We start from the raw sequence: 23,745 nt of genomic DNA on the forward strand, positions 1-23,745 counted from the left end.
TGTTTTGTCCCTCCCAAAACTGCTTAAGCATACACACCAGACTTGTGCGTTGCTTACCTAAAATCGACTCTAGGGCTTGTGATCGTTACACCCTCTATGAGCATAAATGTAAACGCATGAAAGGCCCCAGGTGTGGTTAGAGGGCTCTTTCAGACCAAAACTGAAGACTATATAGCGTTTGATATAAAGTGTACACAGTAGACAGGTGTACACAAGCCTAATTATATTTATGCTCATCATCTTCCGATGACAACTGGGAGTTTGTAGGGCGCACGTGCATGAGCGACTTCCTCACCACTTTCATGCAGCCTAAATTCAAAGGCTATTCTACGCTGGCTCATAACTCTAAAGCGTACTACGACTCCTTTATGCTACAGACCATAATTGGTGAAAAGATGGCTGTAGAACTCATAACCTAGGGCTCCAAATTGATGCTTTTAACGGCAGTGCCTTTTCAAATAAGGTTCATCGATACCTTGAATTTTCTACCCATGAAATTGAGTAAATTACCCAAAGCCTTTGGTTTCACAGGTTGTAAAGGTTATTTCCCCCACTTTTTCAACACATGGGCCAACCAGAATTATGAAGGTCTCATGCCTCCACCTACGATGTTGAGTATATGATGCCTGCTAAGAAAGAGAGCTTTCTACAATGGTACAGTGGAAACTGTGAAAATAACTTTTATTTTCAAACCGAGCTGAAAGCGTACTGTCAGGCCAATGTAATGATCTTGTGAAAAGCCTGCAACATTTTTAGAGATGTAGTGGTGGAGATGACCAAAAATGTGAAGGTTTTCAAGCCCAACACGCCCCAGATGACAAAGACTGTAGATTACATAGACCCCTTCCAGAATATCACTCTGGTTTCCATGTGTATGTCTATCTACAAACACATGTTTTTGAAACCGTACAGCATCGCCCTAGTACCGCCAGACCTGTATAATGGTAAACAGAAGCGCTATTCAACCCCCTCGATCCAGTGGCTCATATATATATCTTGGACATAGAAAACATAGCCATTTAACACACATTACAGGGTGGTGAATACCACTTGGGGCCTTATTATCTTGACGGTTATGCCATAATTAATGGTGTGCCAACTGCCTTTGAATACAACAGGTGTTTTTACCACGATTGTCGTCGTTGTTACAAACTCCATGAGTTTAACAGGATGTTGGGCACCAAGTTTAAGCACCTACACCGTCGCACTCTGATGAAGGCGCAATATGTTAAAAACTGCGGCTTTGTTATGAGAACCCTTTGGGAGCATGAATGGTTAGATATGTTAACAACAAAATGTTGAACTTGTGTCTTTCATTAAGAGTCGCCAGTTACCAGAGCTTATGGAACCCCGCAGCACCTTATTTGGGGAGGTGTACAAACGCTATACAGCTGTGGCTGTGGGCGCTGGTGAGAAAATACACTAATATGACTTCACAAGTCTGTATCCATTTGTGAACAAGCATAAGTTATACCCTGTAGATCACCCAACCATCATTTACAGGGACTTTAAGCACATTGGCAAATACTTTGGGCTCATTAAATGCCAAATCTACCCACCACCCGTCTTTACTTCCGTACAGAGTTGACGGTAAGATGATGTTCCCTTTATGCTTTACATGCGCTGAAAGTAAAGAGACTAGCGTGTGTAGTCACAGCGAAGGGCAAAGGATGCTGATCGGGATGTGGTGTAGCATTGAGGTACAAAAGGCTCTAGAGAAAGGATACAGGCTTCGTGAAATAGTGGAAAAATGGCACTTTGAAAGGACAACAACACTGCTCTTTTCTAACAATATCAACCTGTTTCTAAGAGACAAACAGGAGTCTTCGGGGTTTCCAGAGTGGTGTCTTGATGAGGCCTCTAAACAAAAGTACGTAGATGACTACTACACTTATGAGGGTATATGTTTGAGACCTGAATTGATCAAGGTCAACCTTGCCCGCCGTCAGTTAGACAAACTATGCCTAAACTCCTTATGGGGGGGTATTCGCACAGCATACAAACTTGTCAAACACGACCATAATAACACATCCTGATGAGTTGTTTATGTACCTTTTTGCCCCAGTTATGAGGTGTCCAGTTGCGAGTTTATCGATGATGAGACAGCCGCTCTGTGTTGGAAGTACACTAAAGAGTACCCCACAGCATGTAACAATGTAAACATCTTCATAGCATGTTTCCCAACCGCTCATGCCCATTTAGAGCTTTACAGAGTGTTAGATAAACTGCAGGACAGGTGTCTGTATCAAGATACAGACTCTGTTATATTTGTGAGTAAAGTAGGTGATGAAGACCCTCCCTTAGGCAATTATCAAGGGGATTTGACCAGCCAATAACAAAAGGGAGAACACATAGTGGATTTCACCTCATCAGGTCCTAAAACCTATTTGTATAAAAACTCAAACAATACTGTATGTATGAAAGTCAAAGGTATCACCTTAAATATTAACAATACAGTAAAAATCAATTTTGACAGTCTTAAGAACCTGGTGAACGTATACACTATGACCGACACCCGTGAAAATAATAAAACAATTGTTTTACATCAGCCTAACATAGTGCAGTCCAAATAACGGTGGGAAATCACAACCCGGCCTTTACATAAAAACTTAAGTGTAGTGTTTGATAAAAGGGTCCTAGCTAAGGACTACAAAACCCTACCTTATAGTTATTAAAAGGACATTAGACTCTCGAATCCCTATGACTATGGACACCCTTTTGCAACATCCGTTCTCCTACATTCTAGCAGGCCCCTCAAATTGCGTTAAGTTATTTTATAAAGAAGTTGTTAGAAAATGCCCCCATGTTCTATCCCAAAACCCAAACTTTATTGTATGGCTTTATTCATGCTGGCAAGATCTTTATACAGAACTATCCCTAAGGTTCCCGCACACCAAATTCAAATAAGGCATACCTGCTAATCTCAACGATGATGCACTGTTACCTACACACCTCGTAAACATGGTGATTGTAGACAATCTCATGCATGAGGGTGGGGATCATCCGAAGATAGAAAAAGCTTTCACCCAATATTCACTCCATCGTAACCTGAGCATATGTTACAGTGTGCAGAACTTGTTTTAGAAGGGTAAGAGCAGTCGTTCTATAACTCTGAACACCTCATACCTTGTTTTATTTAAAAACCGCAGGCCCAAACAACAAATATCGATCATCGCTAAGCAGACGTACCCTGGAAAACACTCAGTTTTTCTTATGAAGCCTTTAACGACACCACCGCTCAACCTCACGGATACCTGTTGGTAAGCTTAAAACCCAAGACTCTAGAAGACTACAGACTACAAGCTAATATTTTCCCACCAAATCTCACTGTAGCTTATACTCCTAAAACCATCCCTGGTCGTATAAAAAGAATTGCTAAAAATACTTTTGTAACATTTACTTTCTAAACCTTATAATATAGGGTGTTGACCATGTCTGCACGTCTATGCCGTAATTTAGCACCCCTAAAAATGCTGGTCACAGCTACCCCGAACAAAGACAAGCCATCCTTAATTCTGCTTCGCAGGACTTAGTGTCAAGCCCTTTCAGAAATAGCTCTAAATACCCTAAAAGGCAAAGACCCTATATCAGAGAGTCAGTTCCGCATGCTGGTGAAGAGGCGTGCCCTTATCAAAAAGCTTAGTAATAAAAGGGCGTCCCTCATTTCTAGGAAGAAACTTGTAAAACAGTCGGGTGGCTTAATAGGAGCGTTCCAGGGCATAGCTCTACCTTTAATTACAAACCTCCTAACCAGGAACTGATGGATTATGCCATAAAGATGTACCTGGTGCCGCATCAACAACTGGAGAAGTTGGGCCCTTCTATGAGCGACGCTTGGGATATACGTAAAATACGCCTAGATGCCGAAATTAAAAACATTTTAAATAGGACTGATTTAAAACCTAACAACAAAGCTGATCTTTACTCCAGGGCTCTTCAAAACTTCCTACAAACCTATAAGCAATAGACATCCGGAAAAAAACAATGACTTTATATTCCCAAGACTCTGATCCGCCACCCCCTGCCCATGCAACTCTTGAGGATCAACAGCACCACCCCTGTCGGGCCGAACACCCCCATCCTCAGACGTCTTTGTTGAAAAACTTTTAAACATTTTAAGTCGGAGGTAGAGAGGTGCAGCGCAAATGTTACTAAGTATAATGGCTGCTTCTAAAGATCTAACCTCTTGGAATGAATGGGATGAATTCCTCTACAAAGGGCAACCAGTTGTTGGGTTTCATATGTACGACCACATCAAAGGTTTCACACACTACAAAGTCCTACCGCTCCAGAAAGTGCCTAGAGAATGGGACCAATTTCTTCAGGCCGCTGCAGAACTCAACGTTCCTTCTACGCTTGATCCTCTGTATTTTGCTTTACAATGTGTGTATAGTTTTACAAACGTTAATATTTTGATTGCTTTTTTTTCATTAGTATGTTTGGATACTTATTGCTTGTACTAAACTTATGTGTAATAAACACTTTTTAACCGTTTTATCACTTATGTCATATTTTAGCATTTTTTTTTTTTAAAGTGTGTCTTGGTGGTTGAATAAAGATGTATAGTCTGGTATTGAGCTTAAATTATTTTATTGTACACATTTAACGTTACATGTGCATATGCACTACACTTTTGACAAATGGCGCATTCTGTTTGAACAGAGCGCGACATAGCCCGTGCGTTTTCTTTAACATATTTCACAACAATACTATCACTAGATCGTTCTAATACAAATTAAGAAATATTCTAAACGTCATACCCTTAGACATTTTACTAATAAAATATATACAGTGCTTCCCGCATGTGATGCCTAGAGGATCCTGCACCCGCATCTTGCTATACTCGACCCTAACAGCTGCTTCCTTTAGATACCTGAATACATGTTTTGTATAGATGCTATGCTCTGGGAAAGCTGCTCTGGGAAAGCTGCTGAACTGTCAAACACTGTAACCTTGATGTTATCCAAAAACATTCCCACCCAGTGTGTTCCCCACTTTTGTGGATCTGTGTTAAAGACTCGCGATCGAGGTTTTTCTACGCCCATTCCGTGGGTAGCCCATCGCTTGGGAAAACATCTAAAAAGTATTTCTTCGCATATTTATGTCTGCTCAAGAACTCACTTATCTGTACAGTGCCCATTGTACAATGCTTTAAAGATAGTCAAACAAAATCTGCCGGGCATGGTGTACTTGAATGACACTGTCAAACACCGCAAATACAACGATGTTCACATTGGTAGACAGGGTTTGATTAAAACGTATTTCAGCTTTCAGATTTCCGTTTTTTATCAGATTCTAGTGATCCCCGTCTTCCATGTCGGGTGTCCGATCAAAAGCGAAAAGGGTGTATCCTGCCCCATACCATTCTCTTGATACAATAACTCCTGAGTTCCTCAGATGTTTTCCTGTTATCAAAACCAGGCAGAGATATTCCCTGATAAAATTAGATGTTCCAAAACTCGGCGTATACTGCTTTGCAGGAATCAGAGCACCCTCATGTACCAGCGCTGCGTAGTTGATGCTGTAGTGTTTGAAATTGAAAGGGTTTGAGGTATACAGCCTACTAAAAGCTGTGTTGTCCACAAACACTATGATAATAAGTTTTGGTAGTTGACCCAGAAATACATTTTGCTGTTGGGTTAAGCGGGTACCTGTGGATATGCTGAATATCTTCAGAGCCACTCTTTCCACAGCGTACTTGGCGTTTGTAAGCTGTAGGGCCTCTGCATAAGCCAGTCTGACGCTTGATGACACTTTCACTCTCTTTACAAACAAACTGTTGGACAGTATAACAACTTTATACTGTTCTGCATCCCCACTGATGAGACAGAATGAGTCGTGGTTGCGGGTTAGTTTGATCCTAAGATTAATACCATTGACTAGTAGCTTATCTTGTTAGAAGTGGTCTGAATTTGTGCATCCTAGGAGGTCAAACTGTCTACTGCCGGTGGCAAAGTTTGCTCTTTTTACAAAACCATGATTGTGCCCATCCAACGCTGTAGCTTCGAAATGACCATAAGTATCTTTGTAGAGGAGTTCTGCTGAAAGCTGCGTGTCCAGGGCATCACGGCTATAATCCAGAATACTCTCAATGTATGCCCTATAAGCATACATGTTATCACTCTGCGTAATAAGTCCATTCCCGAGGGTGATGTCCACCTGATTAAACATGGTTGCTATGGGATAAGCGATCATCACCACTTTAGCATCGTTCTCTATGTTGGAACCATCCGCTTTTACAATTTTACAGATGAGGTGTAGCAGCGTATTGTTAAGATCCAGATACATATCCGTGGACCCTGACACATAAAAATCTATCGCGCCAAAGTGGCTAGGGGTGATGCCTCCATGAAAAAACTGTTTTTGATGCTAGTCTGCGTGGGTTTTAGGGAAAACAGGTCTAGCTCCGATTTAGCGCATTCACCTGATGCACAGTGTATGAAGGCCACGTTTGCACAGTGTTCAGTTTAAAAAAAATATTTACGTTAGTGCCCCTTCTCTTCCTCTTTTTCGTAGCTCTCTTCCTACTTACGGACCTTCGTTTGTGAGCAGTTTTTGAAGAACTGCGTCTTTTTTTTTATATATACGTGGCTGGTGGACCCCTGTGCTTTGAAACACTGTGCTTCCTTTTAACGTGTGTGCGAGACTTGTACAACAACTCTGCCTCTTCTAGAGACTGTTTATTCATACATTCGACAACCGCAGATGTCATGGAACCCACAATGGCTTGCCCAATGTTCGTAGCTGCCGCTTTGACGTGCGGTTTTGCAATTTTGTAGCCTCTCCTCAAGAACGGCATAGCTCTTCTAAACAAACTACGGAAGAAACACTCCCACCCCCCCCCCCCAAACCAGCCCCATACATAACACGTTCCCCTTGAAAGTATGACAGACTGACTCCATAACCAGCCTTGTTTCTGTAATAATCCCTATGCATAGAGGAACTGGTTAATAGTCGCGTCCCAGTCTTAAATGAAGCTTAACAATAACTTTCCCATATTTACACCTGTTCAGCCTGATAGTCGTAGATGATGATCGTAATGGTGTCAAAATGGTTTATAGAAACTGACACATAGTCGGGTTTGTTGTATTATATATTAATCATTGTGTTATTTTCACCCTGCACCTGGACCCATCTTAGCAACAGCGAATAACTATCCCCTATCTACTGCGACTCTACAATGTCGCTATACACGTAGAGTGTATAGAAAACGCCGTTAATATCGGGGCACAACTGGTCAGGTTCTATTTGACTTTTGTTATGTTATACTGTCCCTAATACCCTTCTTAATTTACCTGAACAGTTAAACAGTGTATCGCGATTTGGAGCTTTAAGAATCACCTTCCGTCTAGCGTTATCTACCACTAGATTAATATTTGTATAAATTTCAATGTTGCCTATAGATTTGTTGATAGCGTTGACCACTGAGGGAACGGTTGGTAATGGCCTTGAGGAAATCCTACGTGGATGCTCAAAGGGTTCTGCTCACGCTTTCTATTAAATTTGGCCTCGAGCACTGCAAAAGTATTCAATGTTCAGGGCCGTTTCCCGTACACCGCTCCCTAAACCTTTAATGAGTTATCTGCTGTTACATTTACGGGTGCCTTTTTGATGGTTCTGTGGTAAGTAGCTTTGAAAACATCTATAAAACCTGTAGAACATCCACGTAACGGTGTTATAGGTTGTAAAATATCTCCACATTTTAGACTTTAAGGTTCTGTTAAAACATTATATAACGGCAGCTTTTACCTCAGTGTGTGTTACAAAATGTTTAACATTGTGCTGCTTTAGTAATGGTTTTAAAGGCGTCGTCACACTTCTCCCACTTTTATCGAATAGGGCTTACCTGAGTACCTAGATAAGACTTCTATGACAGCTAATATATATCCAGCACCGTTATTGTGTTTTGCTAAATCTTGAAGACTGATTATGTCCGCCTGCCATTGATAATCTACTTGAGCATTAACGATTGTAGGTCTTCTCTTAAACTGCTTCCGGGCGGGTTTATGGAGTAAATACGCCTCTTAACCAGATAATCACGTCTTCACCTGGGCTCTTTTTACCGGCTCATTTTCAACTAAAGCCCTTTTAAACAGTGCTTCGGTACCCCTGCAACTACCGACACCACTTGTATCGTAATAAAGCTTCCTTAACCCTTCGCCTCCCTGACATGTTCGCAGCTGTTACAAGTCATGAAATGAAAGACAAATGTTTTGTGAGAGGCCATTTTATTAAAAATAAAGAATATTAGCACAGCATAAACACAACATACTTTACAGTTTCTAGCTATTGCCGTACAACATGTTGACTTTTCACTACACGTACATAGTATGACACATGCTACATCCATTACTAGGACCCCCGCTGCTACTCAGCCTCAGCGTCCCCAGTTTTGATATTTTTATAGATATACAATCGATAGCTCTAGACACGACTTCCCCCTCGCCCCTCCTATAACTCTGTACACTCAGGATACTGATAGCATTCATAAGCTCATACAGTTCTAGACCTGACAATACAAAACCCTTATTTGTGAAATAATCATCAGTCAGAAGCTCCAAAGCTGCGTGTAATGCGGTCATCGGCAAAAGTCTTAACTCACACATACACCCTTTGTAAAAGCTCCAGTATTTATCTGTTGTAGGCATCCACACGTTGATACACCATCTGGTTATACATTCAGGAATGTCACACAGCCCCATAGCTGACAGTTCAGAAATGTTCAGATACTGTAGAGTTACGGGGTATATTTCAGCTATTCTTTCTTTAAGCAGCACATATACCATTCTGGCAATGCATTTGAATCCAGGGTGTAACTCACAGACATCTTGCACCGTAACACTCTGATTCTTGTCCTAAAAGTGAGTAAGTATGTAACGTTAAATAACACAGTTATGGCCCGCTACCCTCGACCTCTGTATTTTTTAAAACATCTTTTTTGGGGCTACAGACCCCATTCTTCTAATTTTAAAATAAATATTACACATTCGTCTTTCTATGACCCTTTCTATCAATCTTTTGTCAAAATAGGTACACATCCTCTGCATACGTTCGACTTTTAAGTAGGGCTCGTCCGTGTATCGGATCTCATTGACCGCTACTGCCAAGACCTTAATCATATCAGCGTGGACATATTTCTTCACAAAGGACAAACCGTACACCACCCTTAACAACTTATACACTTTGTGTGGGTCTAACCTGCTACATATGTGTCGAATTATTCTTGCGGTGTACGACTCATATAGACACTTGTGAGCCTCCTGCTGTGGTTAATTAATTTTATGTCCATAACAGAGGTTATAATAGTCACTTTTAACACCTGTGCTCACAACGGTAACCGCAAAACCTTTAACAAGCCATATGGCGTCATACGGTACGCCCGGAGTTTCCTTTTCAAAATCTTTGCTATTGTAGGTGCAAACACATTTCTTACGTGGCTCTTTGTTCTGGCTTGTAATACGTTCAGACTGTCTGGAACAGCATAAGGAGCAAAAATGTACGTTAACCTTTGGTGCAGACTCCTCTAGCGCATCTCTTTTTGTGGTTGTTTTCTACGGATCAAACAGAAAGGAAAAGACAAACTATTAGCTAAACCAGCGTATACACGATAATTGTCTACAGAGATTTTTTTTTATTTTATTTTTTTACTAACCTCAGCATTTTGGCCACACTCAGCGGCTGCTCTGAAATCTTGCGAATCGCATAGGTCCATTGGTATATAAGCGGTGTCGGAGTTTACACTTGCCGGCTGTATGACGAGTGCCTCAGGATCAGGGTCCTCCTGAAAGCCCATATCTTCATAGACCGGCGTATTTGGTGGTGCTATACATTCTTCCTCATGCTCGGTGTCAATGAAGTTGATTCCATCATTTAATTCGCCTTTCGAGGGGCGCTGCCACAGCTGTCAACCTTGAAAGGGGATATCAGTTGCGGCAAATCCTTGAGGCTGAGCTTTTCAAGCCGATGGCAAAGTTTCTCTTGAAATCCGGTAACGTCGGACCCACCATCTTTAGGGGCAGCCGGCTGTGCATTTTCATCCAACACCAAGGGTGTCAGGGTCCTATAATATCTATTGATAGTGTTCTGGGCCCCTGAGGAGGCAGCTTTTCTGGTGAGAGGATTATCTCTCTTCATAATGCCCTGACAACCTATTTCAGCTATGGTTCAAGGTTTGGCACGCAGCTCTAGCCGGCTCCTTATATGGATTCAATGGTTCAAAAAAGGCATACTCCTCTCCAACACGTAGCGGTCACATGCTCTCCTTAATACCTCCGATACGTTGAGGGGCTACACATAACGCTAACCTTGTGTCATGACCTTTGCAACATTTGCCCAGCCCCGCTTTTTGAATTAGCCAAAAGTGTGGATGTTTGGCCTTACATTTCCAATGCTCTACCCCGTGAGGAGGCACCCAAGCAGCCACTTGATCCTGAAAGTCTGACATGTCTAGACTTGTACTCTTAGGTGCAGAAACAGGGTGCACACCAACAGGTCCCCCATTTTACACAACCCATAGACCTAGACACAGGAGCTAGGACCCAGGCACATGACTAACACGTGACCCCATGATGTCACACTGCACGTGACACCCCCTACACCTACGTCAGTTCAGGCTCGGGCTCTCAGGGGCACCGGAAGTCCTGGTAACGGATGGGACGTCAGTTCTGGGGGGCAGGACAACTGTCACTTTCTAGTTTGATGAGGAAAGGTATCCCCCTATTCTACTACCAAGTCTCTGTAGTCTTAATTCCACTTGATGCCTCTTTAGACCCTTCGCAGCTAAGGCCCACCATACTAAGCGTTTTTTTACAATTTGGGGAAGTTCGCCTTGGCCCCTATAACTCTTTGTCCACATAGGGCATCCACGCCAAATTTGCATCCTTTTTTTCCAGCATCCTGGGGATTCTAAAGGTACCCAGGGTTTGTGGGTTCCCCTGGAGGGGATCAAGAAAGTAGCCAAAGTACAGCTACATTTTGGGCTTTTGGGGAAAATTGGGAAAAAGGTGCTGTAGAAGAAAGTGTCTTTTTTCCCCTGCAAATGGCATCAGCAAAGGCTTTGCGGTGATAAAATAAACATCTTCCCAGCTTATGGGAACAGGAAAACTTGAATCAGAAAACTAAATTTTTCAAAGCAGTTTTGGCATTTTGCTGTCCAGTTAGTGGTAGAAAAGGGTGTGAAACCAATAGCGGATACGAAAGCTATACATTCAGCAAGGGGTCATTTGTGAAGATCCTTTAAGGGTTTCCTATAGATAATATCAGTTGAAATAAAAAAAAAAAAATGAAATTGGGTTGAAAAAACAACCATTTGTGTCTACATTTTCATCTGTAACTCCTTATAACTATGGCATATTTTCGAAAGCTATATACTGTTACGTCCGCTGGACCCTTCTGGCATTGTCAAAGCCAATAAGTGATGTCTATGAGAGCTATTGGTTTTGGCAATGCTTTTCATCCATGTATACAGGAACGTGGCTGTTTTGCAGCATGGCTAAACATGCTTTAAAACAAGGCACTATTAGTTGGCCAGTGCCAAGTTGATTTGTTTTATCTAAAAAAACAGAGTGTGGGCTGAGACATGGAGGGAGGCAGAGAGGGATGGCGGAATGAGAAGGACGTTGGTGGGGGAAGGGGACATGGGAGAGACAATGTGGAAGCATACTGACCATGGAGGGTAGGAGGGAGAGGCTAGAAAGGCAAATGGACAATGAAGGGTGGATAAGAGGGGCTGGGGAGGTAAGTGAAAATGTGAGGGTGACTGGGTGTATTTGGGGAAGCAAATGGACAACTAAGGCTCGGCAGAAGGATGTGGTGGCAAGCTGACAACAAAGGGTGAACAGGAGTGACTGGAGGACCAAAGGCACAGTGGATAATGGAGAGTGGGTAGGCGTGCCTAGGGAAGCACAAGGACAGAAAACAGCTGGCCGGAGGGGAAGAGAAAACACATGCACAGTGGAGATTGTGCGGGGTGGATTAAGGAGTCAAGAACTACAAGGGATGGTGGATGGGAAGGAAGCAACAACAGCAACTGAAGGAGGGTGAGAAAGAGGAACACAGAGATGGGAGAAGTACACAAGTGAAACAGCTGAAAAACACACACTCTTGTAGAAGGCTTAAGCAAAAATTGGCATTTGAAAAATAAACAGTGGAGGTCACAAGTTAAGCATCCATGCTCTAGGGGAAGGACAAACACAAGAAGAAAAAAGAAAGTCTACAGAAGCTAACAAACAGGAACCAAGCAAATGAGTGACAATAGAGCCAACTAATGATAAGTAGTAGGTGAGCTCTAAACCCACTGTGAGCTAATAATCCGTCCCGCAAAAAGTAGCCATTCGGTGTATTAGGATAGACCTAAAATCACATGTCAGAATAGGGTGCACCCTCAAACATACACTGACCAATAGCCCTCTAGTGCATGGGCTGTCGTTCAAGGATGAAGCTCCACTGCTGGAAACCTGTCACCTCAGTCACCTCTGAATGCAACAGGTGAATCAATATCTTAGAGAAGTGGGAGACGTAATGATTAACTGCAGGGCTCCTGTTCTGCCAAACTCTAATTGCTTTTTTGCTTATACACGTATTATGATGAATACTGTGAATAAGTCAGAAAAAAAGATAAATGCACACAGTGGTTTCCTGGTGGTGCCATTCAACTAGTACGCTGTTCTTTAGAAGGAGTGTATGCTGCAACGTTGCTCAAACTGTAAACAGCTAATTAAATCCCAGGTTAATAGCATGTGACAAGCAGATGATTTTACTGGCTGATTAATGATTTCAAACATCATATACTTGTACAATCAGCACAATAAAGCAAATGCCAAGAGGTAAATTAACTGCTTAGTGGAGGCTAAATATGAAAATGACACTCTCATAGCTGCCTAACTATTACTGTTTTGTTTTGCAGAAGGTGATTAGCTCCAATTTTGACTACTGGTTTGTGTGATATGAGACATCCTGTTCCAACTGCACCACCACCAAGCAGCTTCACCATATTTAATTTCTGTTCCAAATTCGACGGCTTCAGTGCACTGTTTAAATGTGTATATCCCCAAGAGGGTCTGCTGTTATCTGACATCTTGATCTTGAGCCATGTATCCCTGTGCAGAGCCATAATGAGATGTAGCGGGGCTGGATACATGTCTAGTGAAGAGAGCTTTGCTTTTAAATAATTTCTACTGTCTTTGTCAAAAACTGCACTGTAGTCCAAAAAGATTGCAAATAGTACCTAGCTTTTCCCGTCAGTATTGTTAGGGTTGTGATGTTGTCAACTGTTGATCATTCTAGGAGTAAGCTGCCTTGGTAAACTCTTAAGATATGTATTGTTGATTACAAAGCTGCACCAAGTAAGCCTATTTGTCGAAAATTGGCAGGATTATTTTAGGGGACCTTTTATGTATTACCTGGATTAATGACCCTTTCCACGCATGTGGTATTTGCCCAAAGTGCAACACGTGGTTGAATAGTGAATTCAGCGGTCCCCTCAGAGCTATTATGTTATCCGAATACCATTAGGTCTTGCTGCATGGGAGCTTTTTCTTTCTGTATCAGAGTTAGGATTTCTTCCTCAGTGCCTGACAGGCCTTTGATGCTGCAAGTAAGAGTTGGTGCTGGTGGAGAGAGAGGACTGCTGAAATTCCTGTTTTAAGTAGGCATCCCATACTTCACATGCGATAATCTGTAGATTGTATATGAACTTCTGTTTCTGTGCTGATCAGAGCCCAAACTTCTTTCATATTTTAAGGTGTGATTGCGTTGTGAAGCATTGGCCATACTTTTTCTTGTGGGATGTTTTAATTTTCTTGACAGTCCTTCTGCAGGTTGATTTCATTTTTGTAGAAACTGCCACAGTCGAAGCTTTGTGGTTGAGCAGGGAGGATATCAAGGTACCCCCTGAAGGTTTGTTTTGTTATACTCAAAGTGATTTGTTTTCACTGCTTTTAAAGGATGCAAAGCTCATTTTGTGATGAGGCTGTGAGGGCAGGAAGTTAAATATAGTCTTTAGTAAGGCTTCCCATGTTAGGAGCCATTTAGTGTCACCCACTACAGTGCGCCCATGGGGGTTAAACCTTTCTTCACAAAAGGCTGATCTCTCAATTGCAATTGTAGTTGCTGGTCCATATGTGTTTCCTGTAGTTGTAATTAGTTTCTCATTATTGTTGTGGGTAATAATGAAGTCAACATCAACACACTTTAGAGTGATCTATTGGGGGCCATGAACGCTTTCTTGTAATAATCTTGAAGTTTTTAGAAAAATTGAAGTTTGAAAAGCACATAAGGGAGAAGTCGACAATGGATCCCACTTTGCTTACATGTAAGATTGATTTACCTTGTTGTTTTTTAGTGAACGTGGCCATTAAAAATTCTGTATCCAGATGGTTTTGAGTATTTGTTTTGTCTATTTCTAGATATGGAATATAGAAAAAGTGATGCCAAAATTAGTGTCAGGGGAGTCTTACTACCTTAATGGGATACTGCAAGTAGATTTTTATTTGAATCTCAGGTTATGATGTCTGGTACATTGCACTAACTTTCTGTGAGAGTGCCTAGTTCCTCTAGTGTAGATTGTAGAACTGTTATCTCTTTAAAGGTTGGAGGTAGACAGATGTTTATGATTAATAACTGCATAATTTCAGAGTTTTCTGTTAGTGCTGCTAGTGCGCGGTTTGAGACCATTTGGATAGTTAGACTTTGCCTGGAGAAATTGTTGTTTAGTTGGATTAGTAGTCCTCCGCTTGCTCGACTTAACTTGTTTTTCTTTGCCTTCTTTCCATGAGTTTTAGAGTTTGATAAGTTAAATGTTTAATGTTCTGGGGATTCTTGGAAACATGCAATATGTTGTTGAAAAGAGTTCTAGACCTTTACCCTTTAATTTAAGTTGTTGGCTAAGGCCGGCAAAGTTCCACAAGCATATTATAGTTTCCCTAAAGGTTTGAGACTTTGAATTTGTGGGTGTTAGAGAGGGAAGGGTGTAGGTCCCAACTGGCTGTTACTTGTTGTTCACTGCTGGCTATCTCTGCTGATGGTAATTGGAATGGCATTGTTGGCATCTGAGTTTTACCTGTTTGGACCTCTGAAGACACTTTGTTGGTTCAATGCAAATATTTTGGTTGACTGGAAATTTTGAGTTCAGTTTAGGGTAACGAGATGCCCCATGCAACCAGTTCATCACGCTTTGCTCAACATTTGGTTGATATCAGCTCAGATACTGATGTTGTACTAGTTTGTTTGATTTTTAGATGGGCAACTTCAATGAACCTTTCACTCGTCATATCTTGTGATGATATGCCTTCAAAATCCAAAAAGGAAAATGTTCTCATCACTTTTAACATCTTCTGTTTAGTGTATCATGATTTCCTCGGGATTTGTACAGTGGGGCGAAATCTAAAGTGGGGTCCTCTTCTCTATGTCATTTTCCTAAAGCTGACTTAATTGTTTACAAAAGTTTAATGTCCAGTAGATTTGCGAAATCGTAGGGAGGCTTATCCTTTGGTGCCTGGGTATCAGTAGAGTGAAATGTGGGAAAAATGCTAGTCGATAGTTTGGTAGATGGAAAAACATTGTTTTGATTCTCTATACTTAGCAGACGTTTGGTAGGGTTCAAGTTAGTTTACTGAATCTGGATACACTGTGCTTGTTTAACATTCAGTAGTGTTTGAGTGGGATAGTGTTTTTACTAAAAGGCTAAGACAATCTGCTACACTTAAAAAATATATATATATTTGTTGCTGCTTTTGCAGCTTCATCTCCTTTGGGGTTCGACTCTTCCCATGCTACCAATTGCCCTTGCAATTCAGAGTTCTGTTGTGGTAAGGACAATGATATGCTTTGGTTGATAAGCTCATGGCTTTAGGTTAATCTAGGGTTTGTTTATTTACATCCTGTTATGTTTCAGTGGAATTCACTGCGTCCCTGCTGATATGTCCCTACTGGAAAGTTATAGGTTTTGATGGTCTGGCTGATGTTGACTGGATGAATCTATAAACAAGGAGGTTAAAAGTGAGTAGATTGTGGTCTCTGATAGTTGGTAGTTATGATCGATTCTGATACTTCGTTTTGGGTTTCTAGGTTCTTGTTAGCTTTTTCAATTTTTTAGCCTTCTTTTGCTGACGCATGCTTGAAATGGTTCAGAGTCTGATGGTGTAGTTAGTAGTGGCTTGGAGTCTAGGGAAATCATAATTCCAAGGTTGCTGATTGACCACCAAAGTTTTGAGTGTTTTCCATTGATGATGGCATGGTGGTTATTGTAGATGTTTATTTTACATGACTCAATTGTTAAATTATGAGAACACCTGGTGGTTGTCAATTGGATTGACGGCACAGCCAGTGGGCAAATTTGACCAGGTTTTCATGGGCATAAATCGAAGTAAGTCGATTACATAGCCTAGTCTGGAATTTTTTTTTATATTCTATAGGTTTGAGGTGATTGCTGGTTGGTCTGTGGAAATTCTGCTACTGATGGGTCAGTTAGGAGATTAATAACTAGGGCAGTTGGGGCTCCTCAAGTTCTTTGTATTATAATGCTGGTTTGTTATTTTCATCTGCTTCTGTTTTTGATTCTGCTGGTGGGTTTTCTTTGCATACTTTTTGTGTTATTTGAGACCAGATGTATAAAGCATTACTCTGATGGTAAATAGCCCAATTTGCAGAATCAGGCAGTTTGAGACCTAAAAAATGCTTTATGGTATGTACAAAGCCTAAATGTGGATTCTGTAACTTGTTACTGAATCGCAATTTGGGCTTTACGATTCAGTATTTGGAAGAGGCATGTTGAGGGCAGCCCTTCCCCATACCAAATCGGAATGGTGTGTATGAATGTTTTGGGACTGAAATGTGGTAGGAAAATATTTGCACTTTGCAAATGGGAAGGGGTCCCCATTGGACCACCTCCCCTTTGAGAATTGTTGGAAAATATTTTTAAGGGCAGACAGTAGTCCCACAGACCACTGGCCACTCTTAAATAATGAAATTTCATTTTTTTTTTCTTTTTAAACACATCCCATATTTCTTTAAGGAAAACATACTGTGTTAAAAAAATAAAAAGATTGCTTTATTTAATAACAATCACACACATCGTGATCTGCTGACTCCACCATTCCTGTGATGGCTGCGATTTGTAATGGGTTGCAAATTGCGACCTACCTCATCAATATTCATGAGGGAGGTCTACTTGCGACCCACGAGGAATTGCAAATGGACCTCAAGAGTTTCATACATTAGAAATAGCAATTTCCTAATTGCGATTCGCAGGTAATCATAATTAGGAAATCAATATTCCTTTTCTTAGTAGATGTAGCCCATAGTTACCTAATTTATTTACTTGTTTACCTTGGTCAGTTAACTGAGTTCTTGTTGTAGATGTGGACTAGGCTCCTAGAAGCCTTGAGTTGGGTTGGTTTACTCTTATTTAATCTGATCTAAGATGAGTTCTAGCCTAATTTCCTAAGATGCTGCTAACTTTTCACTTTGATCTTAGTGTAGGGCTTGGCTATCGGTCTATGCTTGGTTTAGATTAGAGGATGAAGATCTATTGAGGTGTCCAATCTGATTGCCAGATCAGAGCAAAGGCTCTACCAGATCAGAGCAGAGGTTAGACCGACTGCTCAAGCCCACTTTTGGATTGTCTGGCTAGTCGTAGGACACTGAGTCAGAGACTGCTTTGAGTGAGAGTCAGCACTACATCGCTAAACCACTTGAAGTGTGAGAATCATTATATAGTTGTGGTGTGCGGGTAGAGTACGGCCCTTAGGGTACTGTTTAGAGATGTGGCAGTCCCAACTGTTGTGGCTGGGCTTGATAATAGGGCACAGGTCATAGACCATAAGTTGGAAGGTATGCTAGGCTGGCTACGAGTCAGTGGCCAATTAATTGCTGCTGTTGTCACAGTCAGGGTCAGGTTGTGGGGCGAGTGGTGCATCCACGCACACAGGGGCATAAGGACACCTGGCTGCTTCTGTGGCTTACCTGGCCGTCAGTGGTGGTGGAAATTCACAGGGCTGTAGGTTTCACAGAGTTTTTCTGGCTTGCTAACTTGTTAGGGCCCACAGTGTTGTCAAAGTAGTTGACATTATTGGATACTATGTTTTGACCCATCTGTAGATTAGCTGGTTCACTTCAATACAATTCAGCACTGGCTTAAGGACAGACTGGCTTATATGGTGCCCAAGGCTGAGCAGTGAGATTTGCTTAGGACCAGTGGGATGTACCCAAGGTTGATGGGAATTGATGGGATCCGCCCTCTGCTGGTCCTCGACTGCTGTGTGCCTTCGCTTTCTGCCAGTGATTAGCTGGTAGCAGGCTGCTAGATGCCTCATGGGTAGCTAGCGGCATCTCCCTCCATGGGAATGTCTTTGCAGTGTCTCACAAACACATCCCACATTGGCCAGTACCCTCACTGCTGGGTTGCTGAGAATCGCTAAGCAGGCAGATGATGGACACAAAGGTAGATCACAGGGGTAGCAGGGGAAAACAGGTTCTTGAAGCACTGACTTGGTTGTTGTTGGGGAAGATCAGCCAACCACTGTGTATTGCATACTACGTCACTCCACTCAAATTCCTTGTGATCAGCTTGATCCATGCCTATCTCTGCAAACTGCAAATCTAGAGATGGATTGGCGCTATCGAGAGTCCAGATGTTTGGGCTCTCTGGCAATGCATTATATGGGTAATGCATGATGGGTGACAACTATAGAGCTAGCAAGCTAAGTAGGTGATCATGAGGTAGAGAGGTTCTAAAGTCCCAGAGTGGGGTCAACCTGGATCTAGTCCACTGGTAGGCCTTAATCCACAGCACTTCCTGGGGGAGGAAGGGATTGCCCGGATACACAGGCACCTCTGGCAGCTTTGAGGTGAACAGTCCAAACACTGCTCATATGAGCATGCTGGCCTCATTCCATTATTCATCAACCCACTAGAGTATGTGAAAGATTATCATACATTCTACATCGAGGGAGGTGCCCCAGTTTTGGTGCAACCAATGAAACTCTCATGTATGCAACACCATATGTGAGACTTGAGCAGGATTAGGATCAATCTTAAAAAGGAACTCGGTGTGTTTCAAAGTGAGTTAGGTACATTTCCCCCAATCCCGTAATCCACATGGCCATGGGATGCCTCTGTACATATACTGAAAACCCCCAACAGAAGTTTCTATGGTACCAGCTCTGAAGTATTATGTCTTAAAATAATGGTGAGAGAGAACAATATGTAGGCAGCTGTTGGAGCCAACTTCGTTTAGTTTGCCTGGGCTAGCTACACATGGAAGGCAGAGATATCACTGCTTCTCATCCTTCCCGTCTGGGTTATTACTGCAAAAAAACAAATCCACCAATTACAGCATGGTTCCCAGATACTCTCTCTTCATAGCCCCCTCATTTTAAGCCCCTATAAAGTAAACCTTCAGCCCTGTACATTGCTTATTGCATTGTAGTTAAGCTATAATTAAATAAAGCCCACACATTCCTAAATTGATAGTGCTATTAATCTTGCTTGCCTCACAGCAACACATTTTAGATTTGTTTTCCAAAACCAGAAATTCATTTTTTTTTTTATTCGGTCTTATTAGTTAATGGATTCAAAGGCCTTTAAAGAACAGTCAGTACTTTTGCACACAATCATGGTTTCATTTGAATACGTTGGAACAGGAAATGGGACTTAGCCATATTATGGAAGTTCTGATTTCACTAATAAAATGGCCATAGAGCTTCATATATCCTAGTTCTGTCATGTCTAAGCATTATAAATAGCCGGTATTACTATTGTTCAATTTAATGATACCCAGTTTATCAACCTTGGAAGCATGGAAGGCTGAGTTAGCCTTGCTGGAATTAGAAGTTGTGAACTGTATATGACTACAAAGATAAGCAGTGAGTGTTTAACAATCTGCCATCTTGCTAACATACAATATGATTTTGAACAAAACTAAATTCTTATTGAACATCTTTGAGCAGAATCTCTGCACAGTCCATAGTCATATTTTTTTAGCTAATTTAAGGGCATGTGTAGTGATAGAAAATGCACATGGCAGCAAGTTCAAAAACTGAAAATTTACAAAGCTTTGAAAACGCATGGCTCATTCTACCAGGAGTTTGGCAAGGGTGGCTAACTTCCACCAAACACTCTTCTCCTAAGAAAAATAATATCATTATATAGGTAAACATCAGTGTGATTTTTTCAATATTTAGTATTCATCTCAAGTAACAATCAAAGAATTATTCCATGATTTCATAGTGCCAGCTCCGTTATGTAAATGAACAAAGCAGCAATGGGACACCTAGTCATTTTCAAACCGTGGGATAAGCCATAACCACGTCCAAAACTGCCAAGAGAATGTTTTATAATTCAATCCTAAAGAGATTCTTTGGAATCCAAATTGCAGATTTAAACACTAGCTTAACATTAATGTCCTAAACAGCACTTCGTACATTGTCTACAAACACAAGGGCATGGCAAGATACTTTCTTGCTTCAGTTTTCGTACCTTATTTCTTAATAATCAGTTGTTTAAGAGAGGCACAAAAATGTGGCAGTAGGCAACCGCCACATAGAAAAAACACAAACATCTGTATCCATGGTCTTTTCAAGATCCAAAGTAAGACTAAAAAGCTCTCAACTTTTGACATATGTACAGGCAATTTCAAAGAAAAACGCCTTCTGATCAGTGGCCCATCACCAACTCTTTCTCTTCAAATAAACATAGTATTGACACCTCTTAATAGCCACTAATGCAAACCCAAAGTACTCACCTTCTAGACTCCCACCAATACCTGAAGACCGTCTAACAGAGGTTGGCCCAGCCATTCATCTAATTTCAGCATCTGCAAAGCTACACCCAATAGAATTCAATAAAGTGCCAAACCTGCACATTAAGCTAATCATCATGCGCTATCAGAATGAGCCTAATTAGTGGCCATATCCTAGGACAATTTACTAGTTAGAATTATATTGTGAATAAAAACCTCCCCCTTTTTTAATTGCTTAAACTTCCACACCCATTCAAGGGGGAGAGTTGCCTTAACCAAATTAACCATAATAAATCTATGGTTAAATCAGGATCTTCAGAACAATAGTATTCCAATCTACTACTCCTATAAGGCTGAAACCTAAAACCCCCTTAGATTCCAACCACACTTTGAAACTAGGCCTCCTTAACACACATCTTGGCCACAAATACACCATTGATATGAACTCACTCACAGCTGACAGTGGAAACCATGTGCTTAGATTCAAAGGAACCGGTTTTGTGGATGGTCCAATGTCTATTTTAAATATGACCCCTACTAATTTCAAATCATGCACAGAAACTGAACAATTAATAGCGAAGTCAGGATGAAAATGGTTCAAAAGTTGACCTAACCAGAACTTAACCCAGTTCATCGCATGCCTCATTACAGTGTGTGCTCCCAATATGTTCAGTAAATCGAAATACATTCTTTGTAACCACAGTCATTTATCATCCTCTAAGAAATGACCGAAATATCTGGCAGCTATTTTGGAGTTTGCTTTACACTTGCAGGTGTTAGCTCTTAAAATCTTTGATATCATTGACATCATCCTGTGTTTAATATGTATAAGGCAACATGTGATTTTCTTGAAATAAGTTTTATTCAAACACTATTGGGGTGGTTTTAGTACAATATACTCATTGCTGGTGCCAATACTTCTTTTGAAACTACATCCAATTATTCCTGATAAATGTTGGAATATCAATCACATCACATTTACTCCTCATAACTAGAATGAAATGAATTTCAAGGCAGAGATTCCAAATTCTCCGTTAAATCAGGCTGAATGTAGAGAAGCTATAAAGTCCCCTTTACTTCAACTATGTAATTGCTGATATGGGCATTCAGAACAAACCCAAGAGCAGCAGACAAAACATGGGGTCCTATTTGTTCTAGTAGCTATCTGTAGGTAAACAAGCATACAGCTGAATGTTAAAATATCATAGTCAAAATATCAACCTACAGATATTTCGCCCATTATATCTGCTACCTAAATATCAAGTTAAGAGTAAATTTAATATTGTTAACTCCAGAGTGGCAATATTTTGGGAACTGAGATTTCAATCAAAATATGACCATGGGCCGATGCTTTGATCACAACTGTGTGGTATACACCCTTTAGATAAGCAAATGAAAATATAGCATCTTATTGTGAACAAATGTTTCAAGTTTTCAAACTGCATCTATCTGAACATCAGAGGAATTTCTGATAAACAGAAATTCCTCTGATGTTCAGATGGGTTTTCCGGGCCTCAACAAAGCAGTGTCTCTTTCTACCCAGCAATCAATATTACTGTCACTACAAAAATGCACCATTTAAAACCAGACTCATAGCACAGGTACAATGGTAATTTAAATTCTCAGTTCCCAGCCTGTACCTATCAACACTTCAGAAGAAACAGACACTACTGAGATTTAAGACAGAACTGCAAAGACTGGAGAGGCAACTGACTGCTGGTTAGTCAGTGAGACCTACGGTGCCTTATCAGTAGATTCTCCTTATGTTCACTCAGAAGGAGCCCACATGATAACTGCTAGACAACATGAAGGGTCTAAAGGTTTGAATTTTTTTTTTCTTCACAACTTTGTAGTGCAAGAGAGACATTTAGGTCGACACCTGAAGCTGTCTATGCCAAGTCTCCTTTGGGTAAGAAAGTAAGACACTGTGTTATCAGTGCTTAGTATCAGTTACGCAGTATTGCATTTGAGTGAATATATGTTCTCTGATCCTCTTTTGTCCTTCCTTTTTCCTGCTTTTGCCTGGAATGACAGTTTAGAGAGTACCAATCAGGATGTTTCCTGTATTGTTTCTTGATTTGAAAATGTATTGTCTTGACAGACACTTGCTGTCACTAAGGCTTTCAGGATTTCTTTCCCTAAGTTTACCACTCTGAAGGTGTGTTTAAAATAAATGGCATTTCGAATTTATCCAAAAAACTACAGAGGGGTTTAAATAAAGGTTGGGATCATTCATGGATATGGAGAAGTTCCTAAACTGTGACGCGCCAGAACCAGCAGTTTAAATTTTAAAAAAAGGTACACACTGGAGGACATAAGTATTCTTACCATATTTTTACTAAGACCTTTGAGAGGGGGGCTGGGTCTTACCATTCTGAGAAAGTATGCATTGCTGCTCACTTAAGCAAGGGGGCCTCCTTCAACAAAAATAAAACACAATTTCCACTTCAATGCAGGGCGTGCCACACCAAAATGCCTTGTTTCTGTTCTTCTCACACCTTATTTGTGTGGGTTGATGTACATTACTAAATTAGTGAATTCAGGAAACCTTTTGGAAGAGCAATATTTTTCCCAGTTATCCTTTAGTGCATATCAACGCAACCAAGCAAAAAAGCTCATACTGTTTGACAGGTGTGCTAGATTTATTTGTGCCTCGGGAAGGCACATATTGGCTGTATCAGCTTGGCAAGTGGACTACCGATATGGTTCATTGACACAGGGGCAGCTCCTTTGCCATGGCGAAGGAGCATCATCCCCCTGGCTAAGAGCCCGAAGATGCAAAATAAAACGATATTTCATTATCGTTTTATTTTACAGCTGCTGGCTCAAGCAGCAGTGAATGTTGGAACACTAGAAGAAGAGCAGAGGAAAGAGGCGGCAGGCCGCGGGAACAGTTTTTTTTTTTTTTTTTTAAATATTTATATATATTTTGTTTTCGACCCCCATCCCTCCCCCCCCCACCTCTCCTTTGAGATATGCAGCAGCCGCTGTTGCATTGACAACTCTTT

The 23,745-nt window shown here is 41.1% G+C and overlaps 1 protein-coding gene across 7 annotated transcripts in view; it reads right to left on the bottom strand.

Annotated features, from left to right (window-relative positions):
• The window catches only part of UTRN (utrophin), a 1,374,288-nt gene that overhangs the window by 225,627 nt on the left and 1,124,916 nt on the right, over window positions 1-23,745 (bottom strand). The window lies entirely within an intron of this gene.

This window comes from Pleurodeles waltl, chromosome 5 (assembly GCF_031143425.1).
Source record: "Pleurodeles waltl isolate 20211129_DDA chromosome 5, aPleWal1.hap1.20221129, whole genome shotgun sequence".
Taxonomy (NCBI): Eukaryota; Metazoa; Chordata; class Amphibia; order Caudata; family Salamandridae; genus Pleurodeles; species Pleurodeles waltl.